The sequence below is a fragment of the Lathyrus oleraceus genome, chromosome 2 (assembly GCF_024323335.1).
Source record: "Lathyrus oleraceus cultivar Zhongwan6 chromosome 2, CAAS_Psat_ZW6_1.0, whole genome shotgun sequence".
Classification (NCBI taxonomy): Eukaryota; Viridiplantae; Streptophyta; class Magnoliopsida; order Fabales; family Fabaceae; genus Lathyrus; species Lathyrus oleraceus.
The window spans coordinates 436,616,773-436,639,455 of NC_066580.1; the positions used below are offsets into that span (position 1 = coordinate 436,616,773).

The 22,683-nt window shown below is 32.0% G+C and overlaps 2 long non-coding RNA genes and 3 other non-coding genes across 15 annotated transcripts in view; 2 read left to right on the forward strand and 3 right to left on the reverse strand.

Annotated features, from left to right (window-relative positions):
• The window catches only part of LOC127120074 (uncharacterized), a 124,135-nt gene that overhangs the window by 47,568 nt on the left and 53,884 nt on the right, over window positions 1-22,683 (reverse strand). For 2 of the 11 annotated variants that reach the window (XR_007803059.1, XR_007803057.1), the window contains exon 4: window positions 4,707-5,005. The exons of 6 other annotated variants lie outside the window; for them this stretch is intronic. This is a non-coding gene — a long non-coding RNA (uncharacterized LOC127120074). Of the gene's footprint in view, window positions 1-4,701; window positions 5,799-22,683 lie in introns of those variants that run through there. 3 more of the 11 variants (XR_007803058.1, XR_007803056.1, XR_007803061.1) reach the window with 3 other exon arrangements.
• LOC127124146 (U1 spliceosomal RNA) lies at window positions 5,551-5,711 on the forward strand. Its single transcript, XR_007803776.1, has one exon. It is a non-coding gene; the product is annotated as a U1 spliceosomal RNA (small nuclear RNA).
• Window positions 6,330-6,479, forward strand: LOC127124334 (U4 spliceosomal RNA). Its single transcript, XR_007803892.1, has one exon. It is a non-coding gene; the product is annotated as a U4 spliceosomal RNA (small nuclear RNA).
• Window positions 15,067-16,562, reverse strand: LOC127120075 (uncharacterized). Its single transcript, XR_007803070.1, has 2 exons — window positions 16,393-16,562; window positions 15,067-15,446 (listed from the first exon to the last, which is right to left on the reverse strand). It is a non-coding gene; the product is annotated as an uncharacterized LOC127120075 (long non-coding RNA).
• Window positions 15,559-15,675, reverse strand: LOC127124591 (U5 spliceosomal RNA). The gene has a single exon (XR_007804064.1). It is a non-coding gene; the product is annotated as a U5 spliceosomal RNA (small nuclear RNA).

Sequence of the window (22,683 nt, forward strand, 5' to 3'; positions counted from 1 at the left end):
AAAAGGACCATTGCTAGGTAGATGCGACATGAACCATCTCTACAACATAGGAACACATCTTACAATGGTTCCCTTCTTCTTCTGATTCCTCGCATGAATGGAATAGGAAGTATCAGCTAGAAGAGTAGGAACATGATTCTTGGTCATAAAGATGTGAATAGAGGTCAAATCCACAAAATCTTCCATGTTAAGGAACAACACAACCCCATATACGAGCAAGGCAAGAATATCATTGAAAGCACTCCAACTTTCGGCATCAGCAAAGGTAGTGGCTATGTCTACTAGAAACTTCAGAGTAAAACCATGAGTTCCACCCTTGAGTTTGAGGTTGAGTTCCACTTCTTTCTTCTCCAAATGAAGGACTTCAGCTAGATGATGATACTTAGGAAACTCCTTTGTACTGACAAAAGGAACACGATTCTGAATTTCAACCCTCAAGATATATGAATATTCCTCCTGACTTGGAGCCAACTGATAATATTGGAAAGTAAAGCACCTCAACGGAGAGTCATGGAACTATACAAGAGTATGAAGGGTTGTTGTATTAACTTCTATGTTGAGAATACCCAGGAGATTACCATAGTGCTAAAGTTGTAATATTATTATAGATTAAAACTAAACAATATATTTTTCTATATAAAAATAATAATATATCAAACCACTTAAAATAATATGTTATATTTTTTCACAAAAATTTAATAATAAATAAAATGAGCATACAATAAATATTTAAATACTGAACTATAAAATATTAATATATCAAAAATTTATGTTTAAAAAGAAATTAAGATTGAAAATATTGTTAAGGGATATAATAATTAACTTCAAAATATTACAAGGTTATTTTATAAATTATTATGAGAGAATTGGTGTTAAGAAGTGAATAGAAATATGATGTTGTAGGAATAATGTTGCTTTAACTATAAATATATCATATAATTTTGATTCCAAAAATTAACAACTAAACATCATTAATTGAGTGGAAGGAAACTATTTTTATTTACTATAGGCTACGAGTTCAATCCCCAATATAATTTATTTACTTAGATGGAGTCAATAGTTGTTCACTAAAGGGTGTGAGTAGAAGAAGGTCCCCCTAAGTGGTAGACCCTACATCATAATTTGTTATAATAACGTTTGTGCATCGTAAATTTCAAAGCTGTAATATGGTTGGTTATATATTCTATTTGATTCTAATAATAGTGAAAAATATGTGTGTTGGTGTATAAAATGTTGACAACTAAGCATAAATTGTGTTTGGTAAAGTCTAACGTTAAAAGTTTTAAAAGTATGGAGCATACGATATAAAAGTAAAATGTATGACACAATGTAATTTATTTACTTAGATGGAGTCAATATGTGTTCACTAAAGGGTGCGAGTAGAAGAAGGTCCACCGTAGTGGTAGACCCTACATCATAATTTGTTACAATAACGTTTATGCATCGTAAATTTCAAAACTATAATATGGTTGGTTTTATATTTTATCTGATTCTAATGATAATGAAAAATGTTTGTGTTGGTGTATAAAATGCTGACAACTAAGCACAAATTGTGTTTAGTAAAGTCTCACATTATAAGTTTTAAAAGTATGGAGCATAAGATATAAAAGTAAAGTGTATGACACATTATAATTTATTTACTTAGATGGAGTCAATAGGTGTTCATCAAAGGGTGCGAGTAGAAGAAGGTCCACCTAAGTGGTAGACCCTACATCATAATTTGTTGGAAAAGCATTCGTGCATCATTAATTTCAAAATTTTGGTTTTCTAGTATCATAAAATTTTAATAACAGTTTTGTATTCTTCACTTAGAACACGTGGATGGTTTGTAAAAAGTATAACTTAACTTGATACTAATGATGAATATAATCAATATTTTTTCACATAGGTATGTTTGGAGTGGGAAACTCGTAGACTACTTTATTTTCAAGGTCTTTGGAGTTTTGGTGTTTGCATGCATTAAGTAAGACATGTTTGATGTTAAGGTTGTGAAATGTGTATTTATTGGTTATTCTAAAGGTATGAATGGCGAGGAAACTCTGTCATACTCTATTTTTTTAAAATTTTATTATTAGTATTTCAATTATATGTTTAGAAAACATTGCATGAAACATAACAAAAATGTGACAAGATTCAAAGTATTGTGAAAAGACTGAATCAAGTCAAAATCACTCTAGTAAAAAAAAGTTATACAATGTTTACATGGTAAGAGTTATAGTGACATACTGGATCGAGTGCGGCGCACAAATGTGGAGAAAATATTTTGAAGAAATAAGGAAAATGACATTAAACGTGGAACACATAATACTATACGCAAAATGATTTGATGAAGCAATCAACATTGAGAGCTAATAGGAAAAATGGACAATGCCAAACACATTAACATGACGTGTTACGAGAATTTGACAGAGGTCGGGTAAGTAAAAACAAGATAAGAAAAACTACCAGAGGTCGGGTAAGTAAAAACAAGATAAGAAAAACTACCATTGAACGTTGAAAATGTTGAGGAGGTGGCTTAGCTACTTTGCTTCTTTTACTTGCTTCTAAAAATAAATCTTCTACAATAGCGAACAAAATCACCATTTAAACGATATAAACAAAACTTATTTTACCTACTTACTGTTCCGTCGTTAATTTGTAAATTCAAACCAATTCCAGCTTCTTTCTTTCCTTAGAAACTTTTTGTTTACCATTTTTTCCACCTAATCTCTTTTCATTTGCTTTCTTCCTCATTCTTCTAGCTTTGTTATATTACTTAGTGTCAACAATAACTTTTGTTTAAAGCGTGTCCAGCTTCTGCTGAATCAACTCTTTCTTTATTTTCGAATTAGATGAAGATATGCAAGAAACACAAGTCAGACATGCAACATCATCAATCTATTTGTAATATTTCATAATTAATATGGAAACGAATATATCTTTGCTTCACAAAGTTATGGGATTCGGTGGAGCCATAATTAGGACAATCACTTTCTATTTTACTTCCTTTGAAAAAAGTGATTTATTTACATATAAACAAACCCTAATGCTATTTATAAATCGTACAACGGACCCATTTTTCTTTTTCCAAAACCCAATTCCCCCATCAACTACAATTAAAATATTACGTAATTTTTTTATTAACTTTCTCTTTCTCAACTATATCATATTTACATGTATCATTATTTGTGCACATTGTACTTTCATCATTTCTACTACCCTATATCTTATTATTTTAATATCATCCTTTTTTCACTCATAATTTCCAACTTTTTCAATTTTTCATTAGTTATTACTATACATTTTTAAATTTCAAATTTAATTATTTTTTAACACAATATTTGTTTATGTTCAACTATTGTTTTAAATATATCAACATTTACATATTTTATAACCACTTTAATATTATTTCTAACATAATTTCTAACATTTTTATTTAATTTCTATCTCAATTAATATATTTTCATTTGTTTTATCTTTTTATTTCAATATCTTTTGATGTGAACTTTTTCATATTTGTTGTAATAAGTTTGCACATCTTTTTAAGGATATTATATTTAATTTAGTTTAATGTCAATGCTTATTTTGTTTAAAATTTGAAGTTTTGTTTTTTAATACAATATTATATGTACATATTTGCATGTACGCACAGATTTGTTATTAACTATCTTATAAATAAGTAAGCTAAGACACCTTCATCATTTGCCGTCACACTAAAATAAACTTATTTAAGATCACACTAAAATAAACTTATTTAAATATTAAAGTACGTGAAGATCCAATCTAATATTTTGAGCGCTATGTAATTTAGATTCTAATTTTAATACATATTGCTTAGACAAATTGTGCATAAAATAAGTATATTAAAGGATATTGGTGATCATAGAAGTCTAAAATATATAACTAATGATGTGAGCTAATGCACTAATGTGTCATGGGTTGAAAATAAGTATGTTGAAAGCTACTTTGTCAATCACTTAATTTACTTCGAAAGATACTTATCACCACGTTGAACTCAAAACCTCCATACGTCTATTTTTAAGAAATTAAATTTATTGACCACTTAAGTTTCTGTAACATGTTTCTTCAAAAGATCCTTATTGCTTAGGAAAATTGTGCATAAATAAGTATCTCGAAGGATATTGGTAATCAAAGAAGATTACTTAATGAAAATTCTAAAGTTATAGCCAAATATTGTGCGTTACTGCACTGATGTAAGCTACTTTCTCAACCACTTAAGATTTTATAGCAAGTTTAATTAAAAGGAACTTATCATAATGGACTCATGAGGCAAAAAAATTAGACCAACTAAATACAAAAATGAATGAAATTAAAAAACCTCAATTCATCTCTATTTGTAAGATATTAAAAAATATATTTTCCTTAACCAAATAAGATTAAATCCATATACTTAAAATTAAGAAAAACTACCATTGAACGTTGAAAATGTTGAGGAGGTGGCTTAGCTACTTTGCTTAATAGATAACATTAAATTCATCTATGTAATTAAAAGAATTTATAACATTTACACAACATTTGAAACCCACAAAACATACATGCAATGCAACATCATCAATTTATTTCAAACATTTCTTAATCAATATGGAAACAAATATTTTTATACTTCTTTCTCATTCATATGAAATCATTTCAAATTATTTTTCGAAATTATTTCTAACACAAAATGCATTTCTGCTACCATGCATCTGATTGTCTTTAAACCTAAATTTAAAAATAAATCTTCTACACATACCTTGCTTCTTTTACTTGCTTCTAAAAATAAATCCTCTACAATAACGAACAAAATCATCATTTAAACGATACAAACAAAATTTCTTTAACCTGCTTGTCCTTTTTTCAGATACATCACCAAACATGCAACCTTCACCGACTGTTTCGTCGTCAATTTGTAAATTCAAACCCATTACGGCTTCTTCCTTTCCTTAGAAACTTTTTGTTTACCATTTTTTCCACCTAATATCTTTTCATTTCCTTTCTTCCTCATTCTTCCAGCTTTGTTATATTACTTATTGTCAAACATTAATAATGCATATTTAGCATAAAAAACTTTAATTTCTAGAAAAGATGCAACTATTGAATAGTTGTAATGTGCACAAAAACAAATACTCATATTCAAGGAGCTAAAACTAAACAATGTACTATCTGATACAACATAAAAGATGGGAAAAGAGACAAATAAAATGCATAATGAACACATAAATAACATTCAACACCACTGCACCCTTCAACTCATGTAAGCCTTCAAGGTATCCATCCTCTAGGCATTCAAGGAGTTAGAGCTTAAATTTTGAAAAACAGAATTGTTCAAGAAAAACATAAAGAAAAATGAGATTAAGAAGCGAAAAAAAATCATTAACTGCAATATTATTATATAAAGTTTTTCTATTTGCATTCTAATGGAGTTAGTGTAAAATTCTTCACATGTGATGCCAGCATATAAATACATACCGCTTTCAAAATATATGTTCACAATAAGTACCACATCGGAATTGTTAGAGTGAATAGTACAGAACATAAGGTATAAAGAACAAGTGTGTGATTCATTGTAACATACTTACCTGGATGGGGTCAATGGATGATCATCAAGGTCTATGGCCTAGTCAAGTGACCTCCATTGCACTTAGGAGGGGTGCTAGCCTAAGGTCTACCCAAGTGGTGGAGCCTACATCATAATTTGTTGCTGTGGGGGCCTGCGTTCGCGCGGCCCCCTCCCAATTGAAGTTACTAAATATTTGTTTCTGGCTTTGCAAAACTAACACGTTCAGACCTCTTTCTTTGTTTCTGAATTAGATGAAGATCTGCAAGAAACACATAATAGGCATGCAAACATTATCAATATGGAAACAAATATATCTTTGTATTCATCTTAATTTTAAAGACACTTGTGCTGGCACTAATTCTATAAATATTATAACAGGCTTGTTTTATATATACTGTGTATATTTGTAGCAATGTTTCTTAAATAAATTTGACACTGATTTCTTAATATTTGTACTGAAGTCGTTAATAAAAAAATTCTATTTTAGTTTAATATTACAGTGTCTATTGCAGAAATTCAACCGATTTATTCATTTATGCTTTCACTTACAACTGTTTAGTACTAGTAAATGACAGATTATAGGTACTGAAATAAGGTTACTCTGATATGATTTTTATATACCCGTAATTTTTTATGTACCTTATCACCATACCTTTAATAACCAACTACCTATACTTTTTGTTTGAGTTTATTTATTTGACCGCAGATATTCTTAGTCCCACATTGCTTATGAGAGGAATTAGATGAGTTTAAAATTATATAAAGAGAAGTTTAATCTACATTCAATATCATCTTTGCGCTTGGGGCAATGACGCAGCTAGTGAGGTTCTAACCGAGGCGCGTCTATTGCTGGTTGAAAACTATTTCCAAACCCCCTCTTAGGCTTGAGGCAACTCAAGCCTTTGAGAATTTTTGGAAGGACTCCCTTAGGGGTAAAGTCCTACAATTTTAGCCTAAATTTTGAATATTGAAAAATTGGAATTCTCCCATCCCTTTACTATATCTAGCCCAGTTCTTTTGCTTGACCCAAAAGATAAATTGTTATGATGACATCATTCATCACAAAGAGAGGCTTCACTAAAATGAATTTCAACATATATATTGTTATGACTTATGATGACAGCATTGAGCTGAATGATTTTTTCCATCTTTTATCTTAAGTAAGTCTCTCTACAGAATGTCTTGATCAAAATCTACCATGGCTAAAGCTTACAAAAGAATCTCGTTGAAGACAAAGAGGCTTTACCTTAGTGTGTAAAGACGCAGGTCAGCTGACCATTCATTCACCAAAAACAAATTCCAATGAAAGATGAAACAAAAAGTACTCTTTATTGCACAACAAGGTGATCAATTTAACTTTTTCAAACATAATGATTAAGCATACAGAGTATACAAACTGAACCACTGCCGAACATCTCAAGATCTCAAACGTATTATCCAATCACTGGATTTCACTTATAGTATAAAAAGTAACAAGTTCAGTGGGAAGGAGACAACCGATAGTGTTTAAAAACTAGTTAATCATCAAAAAATCAAAGGGGTCTAAGAGTCTCTTTTATTATTCCATTTGTCTAAAGTTGAAGCATCTGCTGAGTGATTTGATTATGATTTTCAAAGGCCAGCATAACAAATTCTTAATCTTGTTTTCTCACTTGTAAAGTGACAAGGAAACAGAAAGATTTACAGAAGGCATGAGATGAAAAGGGTAAAAAGATTACAGAATAGGAAAATTTCAATTTTATTTAGTAAAATAACTTACATGCCAGTAGAGAACAGACAAGGAGATTTGATATGATGCCAAGAGAGAAAAATATACACCAATATGAGAGTATATTCCTGCCTTGCCCCCTTTTTGATTTTTTTTTCCCACTATACCCCATTTTGAAAAAATATTCCCAGAGTACCCCCTTTTTAAGTTTGGCCTCGTCACTCCAAGTGACGAGGGGGTGCTAAAAGCTTTTATGCAGTTTGGTCTCGTCAAATGGAATGACGAGGGTGTAGACGAAATATTTTTGGTTTCATTGGCTCGTCACTTCAAGTGACGAGCATGTGCAGAAAGTAATTTTTTTTAATTCTGTAATTATTTAGTTTATTTCTTTAATTTAATAGTTTATTTTAATTCTTTAATTCTTTAATTCTTTAATATTTTAAATAGTTTATTAAATACTAATAATAATTAATATAATTTTTTTAATTCTTTAATTCTTTAATATTGAATAGTTTTTAATTGAATAGTTTTTGTTAATTATTTATTTCTTTAATTGAATAATAATAATTAATATCCTTTTTTTAATTCTTTAATTCTTTAATATTGAATAGTTTATTAAATAGTTTATTATTTAATTCTTTAATATTTATGTAATTGTGATAATTTTTAATTGATTTAAATAAATTGAAAATAATTATATATTTTATTGATAATTAAAAAATTGTGATATTATTAATTGTGAAATATTAATAATAAAAATGATTAATTGATATAATGAAAGCAAATACATTTTATTGATATATTGGAAGAAATACATTTTATTGATACAATGGAAGCAATACATTTTATCTATAATGACCGCCTGTGCCACATCTTGTGCCAACTTTTTTCGTTTTCCCTTGCCCAAGTCTTCTTGTCTTTGTCTTGCAGGAGACGGAGATGAGTCGGAAGACAATTCATCAAGGGCGTTTTCTTGTTGTTGTTGACTTTGACGTTGTTGTGATGTGTTAGGAGGCATATCCATAACGTCGAGTTCTTGAACGCCAAAAGAAGGCATACTCATTAAATGGTCATCGGTGAGCTCAAAGTTGGGTAGTGAATGTGTGGTTTGTGTGTAGGTTTGGGGTGGGTTGTTTTGGATAGGAGGATAATACACATCATCAGGGTTGTATGTGTTAGAAGGTTGGGGTTGAGAATGAGGGTTTGAGTATTCGAAGTTGGGTTGAGGAATTGGAGTGTATTGTATGGGTGGGCGTAGGTTGGGTTGTTGTTGATATTGTTGGTTGTAAAAGTAGTGTGTTGGAGGGATTGGAGTTTGGGGATTATGGTGTTGGGTTGAGGTGGAATAAAAGGTGTGTTGTTGGGTGGTCTGGATGTGTTGGTATGTTGGTTGAGCTGAGGAGGATGGTTGGTTATGTTGTTGGTATGTTGGTTGAGCTGAGGAGGATGGTTGGTTATATTGTTGTGGGGGTGATGTTGTGTGTTGGGTTGTGTGTTGGGTTGCGGAAGCTACACGTTGACGGGGATCATCCAAAAATTGTGTCGGAGCAACGTGCATAAAAGGAATTGATAAAAACCAATTCATGTATTGTCTATCCGGCTTAGACTCACCATTGACCGAGTTTCCTTGTAACACCAAATGCCTTCTTCTTTTCCATTCTTTCAGCTCTTCTTTATTTAAATCTTGCCAATGGGTGTCCCAAGCTTTGACCATAGTCATGTTATGGTGTTCACTTAGACATCTTGGCGGAGACGGTATTTGTTGTTCAAATCCAAATTGGAGTTTGACTCGATCCGTCTGATGCATCTCAACGGTATAGAAACATACGATGTATGTTGTTGCACTCCAGACTCGGCTGTCATTATGATCAGGCACTGGATATTGTATGTACGGCCTCCAAATAAACTGTTAAAAGAAATATAATATTAGAATGTATACAATAAATTTAAATAAGTTTAATATTATAATAAATATTATAATGTATATAATAAATTTAAATAAGTTAAATATTATAAATAATCATTCTTACATCTTTTTCTTCCATGTGTTCTATTGCAACACGGTACCCTTGTAAATGATGTCGAGGATTAGTTCGATAATTCATACCTCGTTTGCACCATCTTGCATATTAAAAAAAATGAAAAAAATACGTTAAAGTGATGTATAAATAATTTGAATAAATTTAAATTGGATTTAAAAGTAAATCGTCACCTTAATGCATAAGGAAATGATGGAACCTCGTTACTAACTGGGGCTATCAAGGGTATGCGTGTGAATGCCCATACAGATAGTAATACCACACATCCTCCTATGCTCTTTACTCCTCTATGGGCCGCCTTGCACATATGTCTATATAATGTAGCCAAACAAGCAGAACCCCAACTGTATGAATTACATTTTTCAAGGTCTCCTACTAAAGGTATCCAAGAAGAATGCAACAAATTATGACTTTTATCTGGCATTAAAAAAGTAGCAATTAAAAGTAAAATATAAATTTTTGCATGTAAAATATTTTCTGCCTCGGACGGGTTAGGGTTATTTTTTAGTTGCGTTAATACTGCTTCTAGCCAAACAATTTTGATAGAAGCCCCATTTTTATCCGAGGCGGTTGGTTGGATTCCCAAATATTCCATGTAAACGTCATTTGTTACGTTTGTTGGCCCATTGACAGCTTTTCCATGGATTCGGAGACCGAATAACATGCTCACATCCTCTAATGTGATGGTACATTCACCGGTTGGTAAATGAAATGTATGTGTCTCCGGTCTCCATCTCTCTAACAACGCCACAATGAGTTTAGAGTCTACTTTTAGACTTGTAATTTTTGCCACATTCGCAAAACCAGCTAGCTCCAAGTACGGTATAATAACCGGACTTGGTTGAATATATGAATGCGAATGAACCCGAAAATTTCCATCTTGCTGAAATTAAAATAAATAACAGTAATGAATATTTGGTCTAATAAAGAACGAAAATAAAAAAGGATACTAAAAAACGATAATAAAAAAGAATATTTCAATGAAACTTACGTATTCGGCAATGTTTGCCGCCGTTCCCCGGTGTGATTCGCCCATCCATAAGAAAGACATCTTCAAATGAAGTGTAGTAATTGAAGAGAGTAATAGAAATTGGTGAAGTGAAAATGTTTGTAATAGAAAATGTAGTATTGGATATTGGTGAGTAAGAAATGTAGAAGTATTGGATATTTATATTGGTTAAATAATAATAAAAATATGTAGTAAGTGTATGATTAGACAATTGAATGGAGAAAATGTAGTAAATGTAGGGATTAGACCCTTGCATGTAAATGTATGGCATGCATGCAAAAAATGGAATCGGATTCCCCTGTGTGATTCCCATGCAGAAGGAAAAAATTTTGAAAAATTCGTGTACCTTGTCCTCGTCACTTTGATTGACGAGTTCTGAGTACTTCTTCATCAACTCGCCAAATGGAATGGCGAGTGCATGCGTGGTCTTCATTGGCTCGCCAAATGGAATGGCGAGTGCATGCGTTGGTCTTCATTGGCTCGGTAAATGGAATGGCGAGGTATCACATGCAATTCAAATCCACGCGTTTCCCCTCTCTCAGCATGTGACTTGGTTTTTGTTTTATTATGTATACCAAATTCTCAACTTACATTCATCAACTTACTACTACCTCATTATTCAAATTGATTTTTCCTATAAATACTACTACTACCTCATTTACATTCATCAACTCAAATTCTCAACTTACAATTACACAAAATCAAAGAAATTTACACATCCATGGCTCAAAGAAACTTAGTTGTTTCTATCCATTCCGAAGGATCACTATTCACATGTTCAAATGAGGGATTCTCATTTTGCAATACGAATGTAACTAGGTTCAAGATCCACATCAACTCCGACTATTTCCATTTAAAAGACCGTATTGAAAAGAAGTTGCAACGTTATGTTGAAGACATCATTTATCGTCAACCATTATTTAATGGAGATGGTAATACCGTCTTTCACATAATGACACCGATTAAGACCGACGAAGATGTCAGGTCGATGTTTCAATGTCATGTAACATTATCTAAATTACCCAGCATTGAGATATATGTTCGTCTAGGTGATATTCCCGAAGAACAACCGATTGGCAATGTTGAGGAACAACCGTCTCACTTCTATCCAACGCAATCTGTACAGTCACACGACTATGGAATGAGTCAAGCCATTGACGAAGAGCCGACTCAAAATAATGAACCTTTCATACCAAATGAAGAGGTGGGCGAGAATAGTGAGGATGATCTTGAGGAGGTTCGATTTGAAGATCTTTTCGGTGGTAGCGATGACGATGGCAATGAGGAAATATTAGACACACCGGCTATTGCACTAAGAGTGCAACCAATTAGTTTGTACAATCCACCTGCGCACATGCAAAATATAAGTTTGGATGATGCCGAACCAAGCTCCGTTTTCGGCAGTTCCATACCAACTCACAACTCTGACGAAATTGAGGAGGGCATAGAGTATGAAGATAAGGAAGACTGTCTTCTGGCGTTGCGACAATGGCATATAAAACGTAGTCTAGATTTCTCTGTGGTTAAATCTGACAGTGTACGTTTTGTCATCAAATGTAGAAATGCAACATGCAATTTCAAATGCAGGGTCTCTTTGCGCAAGGGCAATTCAAGGTGGAGAGTTGGTAAGTCTAGTGGGCCTCATACGTGCACAACAACTTCCATGTCACAAGACCATACAAAACTCAGTTCAGAGATGATTAGCAAGAGCATAATGGAGCTTGTAAATCGGGACGCTTCTCTTAAGGTGAAGGTTATCATTGCTCATGTTGTTGAGAAATACCGGTATATCATATCATACAAAAAGGCATGGATTGCAAAGTGTAAGGCGATTGAGTCGCTCTATGGAAATTGGGAGACATCTTACAACGATCTTCCGCAGTGGATACTGGTAATGAAAACATATCTTCCAGGTACCATTATAGAATTACAAACCCTACCTGTGATTTCAAATGATGGTTCATACTTGGGTGACCAAAGGATATTTCATCGTCTGTTTTGGGCGTTTAGACCATGTATACGTGGCTTCGCGTATTGTAAACCAATTGTGCAGGTTGATGGAACTTGGTTGTATGGCAAGTACAGAGGGACTCTGCTGATGGCTGTGGCACAGGATGGGAACGGAAACATATTTCCGATAGCGTTCGCATTGGTTGAAAGTGAAACAAAGGAAGCCTGGAGTTTCTTTCTTAAGAATTTGAGAATGCATGTTACCCCCCAAGCAAACCTATGCCTAATATCAGACAGGCATGAATCAATAAAGAGTGCATACAACAACCCAGAAAATGGATGGCAGTTTCCTCCTTCATCACACGTCTATTGCATCAGACATATCGCGCAAAACTTCATGCGGGAGATTAAAGACAAGGATCTGCGGAAAATGGTTGTTAACATGGGTTATGCATTAACAGAGGCAACGTTTAACTACTACCGGGGGGAAATCCGAAGAACAAACAACAACGCTTTATCATGGATAGACAACATCCCTCGCGAGAAGTGGGCAAGGGCATTTGACGGAGGGCAACGCTGGGGTCACATGACAACTAACCTAGCAGAAGCAATGAACGCCGTGTTGAAAGAAACCCGGAACCTTCCAATCACTGCGTTGGTCAAATCTACGTACTATCGTTTAGGATCACTATTTGGTAGAAGAGGCCATCAGTGGACAAAAATGTTAGCCTCTGGGCAGGTTTTCACTGATAACTGCAACAAGGGGATGACTGAGGAAGTCATCAAAGCTAACACGCATAACGTCATGCAGTTCGACCGAGAGAGATTTTATTTCATGGTCCAAGAGAAGATTAATCATAACGACGGTCGACCAACCGGAACGTTCAGCGTTGATCTAAGGAAACAACAATGTGACTGTGGGAAATTTCAGGCATTTCACTTACCTTGCTCTCATGTAATCGCGGCATGTTCGAGCATACGCCAGGACTATTCCATTCACATTCCAGACGTCTTCAAAATTCGTAACGTCTTCAAGGTCTATCAGGAGAGTTTCCTTGGACTTCCCCATGAGGAGAATTGGCCACAATATGAAGGATATACTCTTTGCCACGACGACTCTATGAGAAGGAGGAAGAAAGGGCGCCCAAACAGCACCAGGATTAGAACCGAGATGGACGACGTTGAGAAGGAGAAGAGAAGGTGTGGAATTTGTCGCGAAATAGGACACATGCGTAGGAAATGTCCTAATGTTGCAGGATCATCCCAACGACCTTCCAGATGATTATCTTGTTGTTTTAAATATTCGTTCAGATGACTATGTTTATTTATTTATTTAAACCATTTTGTATTTCTAATGTCTTTTGGGAACAAACATTTATGAAATACATATTTGATAATCAAAGGCTTCTGGTTACAAAGTACGACCACATTAACTAAACAACAACAACAATCAACACAACTGGTAATTAAAAAACTAATCAACAACAACAATCAACACAACTGGTAATTAAAAAACTAATCAACAACAACAATCAACACAACTGGTAATTAAAAAACTAATCAACAACAACAACCAACACAAGTGGACCTTCAACTCCTCTACTAACTTCACCACTATGTGCCGAAAACATACATTGGACATCTTCATCATTTTCTATACGATCCAGGTAATACATGTACGTACCATCGGGGCTTGCATCAGTCAACGTTATGTATGGACAACGATACTCTACTTTCCTCACCTTCATACGACGCCCGCCCAACTGTCGGAAGCCAGTGTGGATGGCAGAAATCAGTGTTCTGAAATTCCATTGCGGATCAAGGCAAACACTCATTTTTTCACCGTGTCCATAAAATACAAGACCACAAACAGACATTATGAACTAAAGAAAGGATTTGGTGGTGTGAGTTTCATTTCTACCAGTTCTACTACTTATACAAAAATTAATAAGTGAATACTCGGCAAATCATTGGCCGAGACAGTGAAAACAAAAAAACTTTTTAGCGGGAAAAATATCATTCCCAAAAAAAGATTTACATTATGGAGGGAAAAATAACAATTTATTATTAATATATAAAACACCAACTATTTCTATTATTAATATTCTAAAAATTATTCATTTTTATTAATAACATTTCAAAAATAACAATATCACAAATTATTATTATAATAATAATTATTATTATTTACTATTTAATATTTATTATAAATTATTTATTATTTATTTTAAATATTTTTTTATAAATAAATTATTATTATTTTTAATTAAATCATTTATATTAATTAAATATAGAATTAATATTTAAAAAACAATTATATTAATTATAATTACAATTTAATATAGTATATAAAACAAAAACAAAAAAAAAAAATTTTCCTTTACCAGCTCGTCACTTCAAGTGACGAGCCCATGTGGCAAAAATATTTTATGCACCCCCTCGTCAAACCAAATGACGAGCACATGACGCAAAATAACTTTCAGCACCCCCTCGTCACTTGAAGTGACGAGGCCCAAGAGAAAAAGGGGGCAATCTGGGAATTTTTTTCCAAATCAGGGCATTTCAGGAATTTTTTTTGGAATATGGGGTATTTGGAGCAAAAACTCCCAATATGACATCTGGTTTCATAGAACTCCTTGTAATGCACATTGAATGATACTGTGGCTTGTGAAATATTCGAATAAAAGTTTCTTGAAAACTAAGCACAAACCAAAAACAATAATGAAAATAAATTGATAAACATACACTTAGCACAAACCAAAATCGGAGTTGGTAACAACAATGAAAATAAATTGATAAACATACACTTAGCTGGAGAATCTTAAACAAAAATTGATAACCTTGAACTAAATTGCAGAACCCTCAATTAAGAGGACTCTTCCAAAAACTACATACACCCTGCAAATTCCAATGAAAGATAAAACAAACTGTACTCTTTATTGAACAACAAGGTGATCCATTTAACCTTTTCAAAGAAAAATACATACACCCTGCAAGAATGGTTAAGCACATAGGAGTATACAAACTGAGCGACTGCTGAACATTTCAAGATTTCAAACGTTTTATCCAATCACAGGAAAGGATTTTCAAAGGCCATCATAAAAAAGTTCTCAATCTTGTGTTCTCACTTCTAGGATGGCGGAGAGCCAAATTTCCACCATACCGGCCGCCGGCAAGCCCAAAAACCAACATGTGCTTCTTCTAATGCAACAAGGAAACAGAAACATTATAATTCAGCTGTTAAAGAATCAGTATTCATTTCCATTCAGAATAATAAATAGTATAGAGAGAGAAAATTGAACTAAAATTGCAGAGCCCTCAATATAGAGGACTCTTCCAAAAACTAGCGTATGCCGCTAATTGTGACGCTAACACGGTATTCTTTAGTAAAAGGCGAAAGAATAGTTCGCTATGTCATCATCACACGGCTCCATAATTGTTAGCAGCCAGAGGTCCTTTCATTTTATACGTAAGCAGCATAGTTTATTTTATGAAGTAGAGAATGTGGGAGTTCAAATCTGATACCCACTCACTTGACCCTCCCAATCTAGGAGTTGTATTAAGCTATGGTTAGAGTCTATAGCATACAAAAGAATCCTATGGTTAGAGCCTATAGCATACAAAAGAATCCTATGGTTAGAGGCTATAGCATACAAAAGAATCCTATGGTTAGAGCCTATAGCATACAAAAGAATCCTGTAGAAGATAGTACTCTTGATTGCAAGAGAAGGTGAAGAATTAAAGCAATGAAAGATGATAGGCAAGGATGGAGTATACAATCTGAGTTAATGCCAAACAAGAGATTTCTCATACTACAACTAAAGGAACTTTCCAAACCTGAATTCTAGCCTGGTGGTGCTTATATATCATTGAAAACTAGAAACCTATATCCCTTAAAATTAACATTAAAAAGGCATTTGATACATATGAATGTAGTAACTTTTTTATCAATCATTTGGATTTAATCAAGTGTTTTGCTCTTGGATACATACTAATAGAATGAGATAATGATGATGAGAAGCAATTTTACATGCCAAGTTCCTACAGATTCAAAACCCTTTTTTGCAACAGCAGAAGCAAAACATCATTTGCAAATGACTATATTTATGAAATAAGTTGAGATAGGAATGAATGATATTGTTCATACCTTGCTTGCTTCACAGAGAGAACATCCATGGAAGCTTCTCATTGGTGTTGATGCGGTTTACAAAGCTTTGCAAGTGGAAATGGAAACAGTAACAACCCATTTGGAAGACAAACTTTTTTCCCTTTAATTATTGTTTTGGTAAAGTGTTTTATTTTAGTTCCTCGACTTGTTGCCACGTAACTAACTATGCACTCTAATAATATCAATTGTGACACGTTTGGAAGCTAATTTTTATTATATAATATAATAAATAAATACTTCATAGTGTATTTATTTATTTATTAAGAAAACTAATTCTAATTTTTTAATTTAATTTTAAATTGCTTTTCTTTATTTATATCATATTATTTTTTTTAAATGAATGTCATTTTTATTTTTTTAAATAAAAATAATAATTATTTTTTAAATGAATTAGTCAGTGTAAATTCTTTTATTTGGTTGTAAGAAGGTTTGTGGGTATAACCTATAAAAAATTCACATCTCATATAGTGGAAACTCTCAAGAATAAATTCTTGGGGACAGGAGTACGCCAAATGATTAGGTTGAACATGTATAAATCGATGGTGCATTTCTCTATTTCTATATTTTTTTACATTTCAGTTATTTATTTTCTTTTGTTGTATTTTCATCTCTTCGTCTCTTTGAGTTTCTTTCTTTTATTTATTTTGATTTTTAAAAAAAAAAAAGTAATTTAAACATTTTTATATATCAAGATTTTTACAATTGAACATCGTTTTTTAGACCCACGCAATTCATGATCCCTTTTGTGTTTGGAGATACATGTCCAACAAATATAGCTTTAATGACCTATGGTGTTGGTGAAAACAAAAGAATAGTCATTTGTGTACAAAGAATGAACCTATTATTAAAGTTCACACTCCATAAGCACCAATCTATGTGGTATGTTCATGTTGCTTAAAAAATAGGGCATGATACACACATATTGATCAATGTTAAAAACTTGTAAGTTTCAAACATTGATGGACAAGAAACCCTATAGGACTAACACTAAAGGATCCAAGAAGATCTGGATACCTAAAGACAAAATAATTGGTGTTCCATACTTTCTTAATAGGATTATGAAACCATTCATGGTACCTAGTGAAGTTGCATGTCCTAATACATTCAGGGGAGAATCCCAATACATTTTTGTTATTTAATCTCAGAAATTAGGATGCACAATTGTTTTCTTTCTTAAAATAATAATTCATTTTCATAACATGCATGTGCTTTTCTTATCAAAAAAATCTGAAATGTATCCTCTCTACTTTTTCCAATCTAATGTCTTTCATCATAGCATGCAGTTTCTTTGTTTTTGCCAATTGCATTTTTCTGTTGAGAAACCGTACATCCAGTGGAAAGTGAGAAGTGAGTGAGAAGAAAATCAAGAGAGAGGAAGTCAAGGGGATGTAGTTTGAGAAACTGCATTTACAGTTATACACAAAAAGACTAAAGACCAACTTGTAATAACAATTATTTGGTAAGGATAAGAATGGTAAAATAAAAGGTGGTTATCAAATACAAAGGTAATTATCAAATTCAAAAAAATAAACTAGTTAATTATAAATAGAAGTCGAGGGCAATTAAGAAATGAAAATAAGCCACTCCAAAATCCCCTATCTCCTTTATAAATAGTTATAGATGTTATTAGATATCAATTGGGTAATACTTATAGTTGTATCCCCTTTTATATATAGTTATAGATGTTAGACAAATGGGTCATACTTATTCTCACTATTCTTATGCAATAATTTAGATAGGAGACTTTGAAGATAAATGGAACACATGGAAGGATGAACAAACAATTTCATCCATAGGCAAACTCGACAATAAGGTGTATTTATATTTTTCGCAATACGTATAAAAAACCGTTTCTTGCATTTTCACCACTCTTTCAATAATATTTTTATCATCCTTATTGAAACAGGTCAAACGTCTAAAAATTTACTATGTCGGTTGGAGCTCCACAGCGATATTAGATAAAACACAACTTTGGAAAATGGTGAAAAGAGAAATAATATCTCAAAGGATGGAGAAATTTTTATTTTATTCATTTATGAATATTTTTACTATAATATTTTTGAATGCATGAATTTAACTTCTATTAGTGGTTTATGTAAATAAAACCATATATATTTACTAAGTCCATTGTTTTCCTTTTTTACCAGAAATCCAGGTAATTCAGAAATAAGTCATAGTTGTTGTTCTACCAAATATAGACTAAAACAAAGTATCTCCATTCTCCAGGTATACATTTATTTGTGTCACAATAGACCATATTGTATTCAAACAAGTCAAATTTTTGAATGTATTTCTTTGATGATATGACATTTCGTCATGTATTTATAGTTTTTTAAATCTCAAGAGCGCATTGACAAAGGGATGTATGAAGAATTGATTCGAATCTTTACAAGGTAAAAAAAACTATATTACACTACTTACTATTAATTTTACTATCTTTTTATCTAAAAAAAATTCTAATTTAAGAGTCTTATATTTTTTCTTTACTATAAAAAACAATTGCAGGAAAAAAGAAAATACTTCGAATACAGATTTCATGTTCAACATTCCTCTTAAAGAACGCCATTGATTACATAATATCAATAATACTTTGCATGTTTCAATATAATTTTGAATATCTTTGTTTACTATTTTCAAAGTGTAATAATATTATTTTTAATGCGACGTACAATAGAAATCTCATAAAAAGAAAAACAGACATTTATTTTTCTCTGTTGTGCGCATTAAAAAATGCGGGCAGACGGACACGGGAATGCCTGTCTGAACGCTAGTATATATAAAGGGAATAGGCGAAAATGGGTTAGCATTTTTTCTTCCTATTTTATCCTTTGTCAATTGTTACAATTACTATCAATTATTAAAATTAAAAAAAAATACAAAAAAAAAATTAGTTACCAAATAAAAAATAATACAAAACGGTTGCCAAATGTTATTGTGAATTACAGTTTTACTAAATGGTAACTGCATACCACAACAAGACATCGTATATCATAAATTCATAATTCATAAAAAGTATAATAGTAAATAGAAAAAATCAAAGACAATAAGGGAGGGACAGACAAAGTATAATGGTATTTTTTTCTTTCTTTTTTTTCTCTCCAATTTTTGTCACTATTTTCTTTTTGAATTATTTCTTTAACAATTTGTTTGCATGAATTTGTCTGATAAATTACTGCTTTTATTTTGATAACTTATAACGCGCATAATTAATTTTATTTAGTTTATGATATGTAGTGATTGAAGAAGAAAATTTATGTCAAATCATTTTCTGATGATATATCAGTTTTCGATCAATTGTTTCTGCAGCGGATTCAGTATAGTTCCCAATTGCCAGTGATTGAAGAACAAAATTTATGTCAGATCATCTTTTGATGATATATCGGTTTTCGATCAATTGTTTATGTAGAGGAATCGGTATAGTTCTCGGATTACGTTATTTTGATATCTTCGGCTTGAAGATTACATGTACATACATTTTGTTTTACTCTTTACATCATTGTTTGATGTTTTTCCGCCATTATAGATCATGTTTCAATACTTTGTACATATTTCAATTCTCCATACAATTTGAACAATGTATGAAAAGAATATTGCATCGCATTTGTACGTTGTTTGTTACATCAATAGAATTTACTATTTTGGAAAATTGCGATGATGCTTTCTTTGATATGATATGGTTCTTCATTGCTCATCGGTTTTTATTACTTGCGACTGAAAATGAGAATGTATTCAAGTAGTACTGACTCAATTTCTCACACCATTTTACATTTCAATGCTTAGTTAATATGAAATATTTTTATTTATTTTTCCAACATGTTTCTTTTTATTGATTATCCATTTTTAATTTATTTTGCATAATTTCCTCTTCGTATTTTTCATTTTTTTAGTTTAGATTTATATTTTTAACATATATTTTACAAATATCATTTTTGGAGTAACTTTTTTTAAAAAGATATATTTATTTTTAAGCAAATCTATATTTACTACTATTTTTCAACATAATTAATGAAATTATGTTGCTTATAAATTACATACGTGTTTGGCAAATACATTAATAAAATGGAAAATAATACTCGTCAAATATCAAGTCAACAACAAAGTGCAAGAAAGGCTGAAAATGAAAGGAAGAGGAGACAAAATATGAGCAACGAGCAAAGAGAACACCATTTGTCGAGACGACGTGAAAATTATAGGCGGCGGAAAGAGTAAGAGAAACAAGCTCAAACATCTCGCACTATAAACAGTCAGTCGAGAGTTCCATTTCAAAATTTTACAAATATGACTTTTCCAAGATCACACTTTCAAGGAACTCATGACAGTGAAGCCGACCCAAGTAGAATTACACATATTAATGATGTTACACTTGGTTGGTGAAAATCAATATAGACATTATATATTACATTGTATAATTTTCTTTATTCGTCATATCTCATTTTATATATATTTAAACCCGCAGATCATAATTGCATATCACTTAATCAACTAAACAACATGAGTCAATCTGATACAAGTATAAGGGATATTATTCTAAGTATGCGATTAGTAATTTTTACACATGTGTGTGTGTGTGTGTGTGTGTGTGTATATATATATATATATATATATATCTATATATATATATATATATATATATATATATATATATATATATATATATATATATATATATATATATATATATATATATATATATATATATATATATATTATTTTTGTATCAGATGATATGGATGTTGGTGAAGCTTTGGAGGATGCATTAATATCATATGTTAACATGGATGCCAGAGAAAATGGTGCATCATCATGTCGTCCTCAAGGTATGTTCAAAAACATTTTGTGTCAAATAAATGTAGCTTTTACTCAAGTGACATAAAATTTAAAATCATGCAATATTAAAATATTAGAATTGAGGCATCTTAAAATATTCTTATGTCATTTTATTTTATTTTACCAATTTCATACCCACATTCTTTTATCGAACATTAATGGCAAGTTTAAGAAGTCTAGGAGAAATCATCTTGGCAACTGCATCATCTGGTATAGTTGCATCATTGTTACCCGGTGGTAGGACTACACACTCTCGATTTAAGATACCTATTGATATACAACCGAGTTCCATTTGTGGTATTCAAAAGCAAAAAGATCTTGCAAATCTCAATAGAGTTGATGCCGCAATAATTTGGGATAAAGCACCAATGACAAACAAAATTTGTTTAGAAGTCTTAAATCGATCATTACAAGACATTTGTAGCAACAATGTCCATTTGGTGGAAAAGTTCTGATAATGGGAGGAGATTTTCGTCAAGTTCTTTCTGTTGTAAGAAAAGGTACTAAGGCACAAATGATTTCAGCGTGTATTGTTCAGTCTCATTTATGGGATCAAACCAAGATTTTGCGTTTGCGTCAAAATATGCGATCATTGCATGATTAATAGTTTGTAGAATTTCTTATTCGCATTAGTGATGGTGTTGAACCTACCAAACCAGATGACATGGTAAAGTTACCTTCACATATTGTAATCCCATGGGAAGGTGAATATTCCATACAAGTACTTATCCAACATATTTTCCTGATTTAGAATTGCATGGTTGGATGCCCCATATATGGTACAAAGAGCTATTTTGACACCAACAAATGATGATGTCTAAAAATTTAATGATATGATTATCGACCAGTTTCCAGGAGAAGAACATAATTTGTTGTTGTTTGACGAGGTTGAAGGGGATAATCATAATTTATACCAGCAAGAATTCTTAAACTCAATTACACAAGGTAGTTTGCCATCACATATTCTAAAGATAAAAAAGATGCACCATTGATGTTGTTACGAAATCTAGATCCTAGATATGGATTGTGTAATGGGACGCGGTTATTGTGTCATGGTTTATTTATGAATATGTTGGATGTGAAAATCTTGACAGAAAATAACGCAGGAAAATGAGCTTTTTTGCCCGTAATTAAAATAAAAACATCTGCAAGTGATGAGTTGCCTTTTGTCCTTAGTAGAAAGTAATTTCCTGTGCGACTAAGTTTTGCAATTACAATAAATAAATCACAAGGACAAACCATTCCAAATGTTGGAATATATCTTCCATGACATGTTTTTACTCATGGGCAATTATATGTGGCTTTATCCAGGGGTGTTTCACAGACTACGACAAGAGTTTTAACTAGGGAAAGAAATTTGAAAGGAGAAGATGTGACTACACAAAAAATGTAGTCTTCAAAAAAATTCTTTTATCACACCCGCATGTCTTTATTAAGTACATT